Raw genomic sequence first — 5933 nt, 5'->3', positions numbered from 1 at the left:
CCCAAAAGCCAAGCAAAAGGGAACAATGTGCAATTTTTGTCCAGGAAAACCTAACTGATTTGCCATGTTACATGGGGAAGGGTAGGAAGACGCATGTGGCCTCCCTAAATCAGAACGGAATTGTAACAATGAGCCCACATGGTCTGAAGGTCTACGCCGTAACTGCACAGATATCGCAGATTTTGTCAAACATGCAGCAATTTTGGAAAAAAGACTATTGGAACGGGGATATCCAAAGAAACTTATAAAAAAATCTAAAAAGAGAGCTCGATATACCAACAGAGACCTCTTATTGACACCCAAGCGAGACATTGAAAAGAAAGATGAATTAGTATGTGTCTCAACTTTTTGTCAACACAGTAATGCTATTAGAGGGATCATCTTAAAAAACTGGCGAATTCTTAATACATCAGGAACATCTATACCCAGACCTCTATTTGCTTTCAAAAAAAGTAAAAATTTGAAGCAAAAGATTACTCGAGCCAGTAGAACTTTTCCTAAAGTGCATACAATCCGCGATACCAATTCTAACCCAGTGGTGGGACACTATCCCTGCACTTCATGTGTTGCTTGTAAGTTTTCCAAAAAAACTACGTCATTTGTTTCACAGATCAGAAAGTGGACCCTTCGTACCTTTACCACTTGTAAAAGTAAGAATGTCATTTATGCCATTCGTTGCCCATGCCAGTTGTTTTATGTAGGCAAAACAACCAGAGAAGTGAGTACCCGTATTAACGAACATCGTTCAAAGATCAGAACTCGAAACCTCAATGCCCCAATGGTAATCCATTTTGTCGAGATGGGCCATACGGCTGATCAGATGGAATGGTTTTGCATAGAAAAAGTATATGCACAAAACCAACCCCAACTATTAAAAAATTTGGATTACAAGGAACAAATGTGGATATTTAATCTAAAAACATTAACATTGGGCCTTAATACCATGGAACCATGGAATTCGAGTAACTAAATACTACCTGTCTTAACATTTTATATATGTCGGGTAGTACACTGGTATACTGCCTAATCACGTGCGTTTTTCATCTGAGAGGGTACGGCCATTTAGAACGTAGGCCAGTTCAGTTTGTGGTCACGTGGTTAATTACGTGATCACATGATGTTTTTCACGCATATATCAATACCCTTGAAACGGTGATACTGTGTTGCACGCCACTTCCAATCGGACCCAGCTGGGATACGGGTGACTAGCTACTGTGAGAACTGGCGAGTTCTTTCGCTTAAGGTAAACATTCTGTCGTGTGGGGGCCTTTCGAATCACGGCGGTTTTTCAAATCGCTTCTTGCCTTTATTGTTTAGAGAAGGGAGCCCCACATCTTTGGCTTTCCGTTAAACCCCATCCGAGTCAAGCAATCTGGAGTCGGAAATATTGAGCAATTTTCAAATGCAACAACCCCCCCCCCTACCTTTTTGAAATTCTCTAAATAGCAAGCTTTTCAGTAAGCCGTATTTGTTTAGTCACAATTGTGGTATTAATTTATCAATTTATTTTCAATTGGAAGTAATTCACTTTGGGTGTAGCCAATAATATAATTGTAAGAACAATCGGTCTCTCACATACTCAAACTCTTGTGTTGTGTTTAGGCCCATATAACATCAGGTGCAGCCAACCCTGGATTCGGGGAGTCACCTCCAAATTTATGACCGCTGGTTGAACGAGCGTTTGGACATTCTCGAGAAGAACGTTGGCGTCCACACACTTCGCTATCTGCAGGAACCTCTACGGAGAAGCTATTGTTTAATATAAGTGAACACAGCGTACAATTTAAGGAAGAGACGCACAGCCTTCCATTGCATGAATGAAGGTTAGTTAATATTCTTTAGTTTTATCTTAAGTATGTGACTCTCGTGTCCTGTCCGTGGGCCGCTGTAGTGGAGGATCGACATACTGACCTTGTGATATTTATGTGTACATTTGTATATCTGTAGCATTGATTCTGTCTATGGCCTGGCTCTTATCTGCCTCTCGGAGACACCAATACAAGAGGGTAGCACTACTTTCTGCCAGACACCTCAGGTCCATCCTGGAACTTTTTCCCGGGTTGGTAGCAGGCTCTTGTATATTATTACCTATTGTTCCGCTATAGATATTTTTATTATGGATGTTATATGTTTTTTGTCCAAGTACAAGGGCTTCACACATTGATATGTATTATCTGTGATTTTCTTTCTTTCTTGATGTTAGAATATATTTTTGTTACTCCTGATGAAGACGTCACTACACTAAAGTATATACGTCGAAACCGGTCGAGTTTGGACTAAGATGAGGTCGTGGTCAGAAAACTCTGGGACCCATCTTAATTGCCTAGGCCACTGATGTCATCTGCTGTGGCCCGTCAAATTGATTTCATGTTCTTTCTATAAATCTTTCAGATAAATTAATTATGATGAATTTTCTTATAGATTTTATGTCGTATATTGATTGGTGTTTAGTATGAATGGTTTGTCTAAATGGATGGATGAGGTTGTATGCTTGGATGATTGAATAAGATGATTTTTATTATATAGATGTGTCTTTTTTAATAAAAGTTGTTTCCTGCTATGTAAATTGTTATTACAAGTGCAGATTTAATCATGATTTGTTTGATATATTAAATTAGTATCAGGTTTAATAAAATCCTTGATACCTTTATTTTTGAATTGTTTCCTTTGGATGTCTTTCCGCTATCTAAATCTTAATTAATACTCCAATCCAAAGCGTGGGGTTTCCTGTGTCTTTCAGAGAATACTGAAGGTCCCAAAAGCCTGGATCACAACCTCAAAAGTGGAATGAAATCTTCCCTCAGGGAAGAAGTCACGGTTACTCCTGGTGAAAGTCAAGATCCCAATAGTGAGACCAAATACCCTGATAAAGTGCTGGCAGAAAGTACCATTTGCAACCTATGACAGAAACTAACACACTTTGGAAAGAAGAAGAAGAGGTTTGAAAGGCACTATGATCCAATTGCTTCATTTGCCCATGGTCGGATGCTGCAGGTAAACCTGTCAGCACTGTTTCAGCAGACACAGGCTTCGCTTGCCGCAATTTCCAGCACTGCTGTCAATGAGCAAACATTGCTGGAGTCCACCAAAGCCAACGCAATACAAGAAAGCAAGCAGTGCCGCCCCAATGAAAATGGGAACGAGAGCTGTTGCTCAGTAGCGGCAGACACCAGCTGAGTGGAAGCCTCAGGATGGAACTCATGTTTTGGCATGCACAGCAATCAATGACATCTGGGGGTATTTCTTCAGTGGGTTGCCTAACCACAGAGCTCACTAAACACAGAACCCCAGATGCAGTCAATCATAGAAATACAGTTTCAGAGGTTGGACCCACTAGGACATGAAAGGGGCCAAAGGATTGGTAGTGGTGTTGGAGTTGGGATTTGAGTCAAGAGAAACAGGATAGTGCGTGGATGTGAGGTATGGAGGATAGAAAAGGAGAGGGGGTGGCAGAGAGTAAGTGCAGCAGAAAGAAGGTGTTAGAGAGTGAAAGGAGTATGACGGAGATGGTAGAGATTACAAGGGGCAGAGAGGAGGTGAGCAAAGATGAAAGGAGGTACACAGAGGAAGTGGAAATACCATCTAAGTACTAGGGTTAAAGGTGGATGAAAGGGCTCAAAGAAGGATGAAGGAGCATCTGGGTAGAAGGAGGAGGAGGAGGGAGAAAAAACTCCAAAAGGAAGGGGTGTATAATAAGTAGGAGGTGGAGAGCGCAATCAGAGTAGAGAAGGCCCTATAAGGATTAGGTGGAGAGAACTTCTAAGACAAAAGGAGTAGAGGAGGTTGAAAGGAGATGGAGAGAACAATTAAGGTAGAGCAGGGTGTGAAAGGCTATAAGGAGGAGTAGAGTGGAATAACTAAAGAAGGGGTGGAACAGGGGCAAAGGAGAATAAGGAATGCCATAGCCAGAACACTGATGTGAAAGCAAGGAGAAGGGAAGGTGGCAGCAGCAAGAAGTATTACGAAGAAGATAAGAGGTGTGAAAAAGCAGGCGTGGATGGGATAAGAGTATAGCTGGGTGAATAGTTGAGGAGGAAAGGATGAGAGAGAAATCAAATGAAGGAGAGGGGAGACAAACAGAGTTAAGAAAGGGGAAATAGCTAAGGAGGAGGTTCCCGAGCTAAGGGGAAGTGAGTTAAATGTGTGGTTGAGACCCACTTGCTTAGAGGGTCTCGGCAGGTTTAGCGACTGGCACTGTAGGGGTTATGCCTGACAACCGATTGTGAGCTTTCAAGAAACTGATGTCTGGCCAACATGCACCAGGCATGGTAGTGCCATGTTGAACTCAAGAGAAGAGAGATATCCTGACAAACTCTATGAAAGCCAAGCATCCAACTTCAAAAGCCATGAAAGAAGTACTGGGGGATTTATACCCCAAAAGTCTGTGAGTGACATTTGGCTAATGGCAGAGAGTATGGGAGAGAGGGACGGACTAAAGGATCATCGTCCTTTTGAGAGAGACCTTGATTTGTTTATATTCTTGATTTCCAACATCATCCCCTCAGTTCACCTAATCCCTTATCTTTTGCACTGTATAATAGAGGCCCTTTAGCCCCGGACCTTGGTTTTGAGCGGTCTGTCGATCCCTCAGCCCTGACAACTCCCTCTCCAAGATCATGGGAAAAGATGGCATTAAACAGTATTGTCAACTAACTAGAGAAAGAGATTTTGGAGTAAACACTACAAAGAAATTGCTGACAGGCATGACTCCAACTGTAGAAAACACTACCCACCACTTTCGCCTCTCGTCCATCATCATTCTAGTCAATCTCTCTGCCACTGTTGACACTGTGAATCACCCGTTCCTCCACCAAAACCTTTCCTCCCCTTGCTTCAAGGACACCGTCCTTGATTGAGTGGTTTTGTGTCTCTCAAACAACTTCTTCCCCATCTTGTGGAACTCCAACGCCTACTTAACCTTCTAAACATCAGGAAAATCCACCTGCATCGCACACACCACTTGGCCAAAAGTCTAGACTCTTTCCCGCCCCTTGGAAAACATGATTACTGCTATAAGTTTCTTGGCTTCTCCTGGGCCTTCCCCTCACTTTTCTCTTCACTCAACAAATTTCAAAATTTCACTACAACCACTCTTTACAACCTACCCAGTGTCTTTCAATGCAAAATCGCTCCCCCTCCAGGTTCCCAGCCTTCAACTTCAAATTAATTCCTGCCCCCCCCCCTTCTACCTTGGTGACTGCACCTTACTCTTCTCTCTCTGCCCAGATCTTCAGATTTCAACAATCTCTCTGTCCCGTGATTTCTCTGTTTTGACTTTTGCTTATTTTCTTCTCACTACTGGCCCAATGGACTGTTCTCACCCCAAGTATTAAAAATATGCAATGTATCACTCTATTCAAGAACAGGATTATCTTCATATGCACGTATGAAGGGCATCACTGACCACCACAAAACGAATGCCTCTTCTACTGCACAACCTGCCCTGCCATGATACGAAACCAAATACTAAAATACTGGCCCAATGCAGGGGCAGTGAGCTACAACGTGGCCGTAGACCAACCTGAGCAGAAGGAATTCCTCAGAACAGGGTATTTGATCCATGTTTGTTCTCAGTAGAGGGGCTCCCACACTCTTGTTAAATTTACACCATGTTTATATATGTTCCTCCTTCTACCAAATTACCCCTTTCTATGTACCCCTACAATAACCCCTTATCAACTGGCTACACTATCCTTAAAATTATTTGAACAAGCAAGAAAAACTGGTCTTCTGCTTGTTAATATATATTGGCAACACCACATTAATGGGGATGTCCAGGACCATCTTACAAAGGTTTCCAGTATATTAGACGAATGGTATATTGATTTTCCTTAGGGTCAGTAGCTGGTGACTTGAAATCAGACTGTGGCCCAGGAAAATGGGTTCTATTGGAAGAAGTCCTCCAGAAAAGAGAGTACGGGCAGCTTTGCAGA

General features: G+C 42.4%; 1 long non-coding RNA gene across 1 annotated transcript; it reads left to right on the top strand.

The window, feature by feature from the left end:
• Positions 1–1523: 1523 nt before the first annotated feature.
• LOC138452642 (uncharacterized) lies at positions 1524–2650 on the top strand. The gene is made up of 2 exons (XR_011260282.1): positions 1524–1823; positions 2204–2650. It is a non-coding gene; the product is annotated as an uncharacterized lncRNA (long non-coding RNA).
• The last annotated feature ends 3283 nt before the right edge of the window (positions 2651–5933 follow it).

The sequence above is a fragment of the Ambystoma mexicanum genome, chromosome 4p, assembly GCF_040938575.1.
Source record: "Ambystoma mexicanum isolate Mex_15411 chromosome 4p, UKY_AmexF1_1, whole genome shotgun sequence".
Classification (NCBI taxonomy): domain Eukaryota; kingdom Metazoa; phylum Chordata; class Amphibia; order Caudata; family Ambystomatidae; genus Ambystoma; species Ambystoma mexicanum.
Note: the sequence above shows the minus strand (reverse complement) of the source record. Positions and strands in the feature narration are given on the sequence as shown.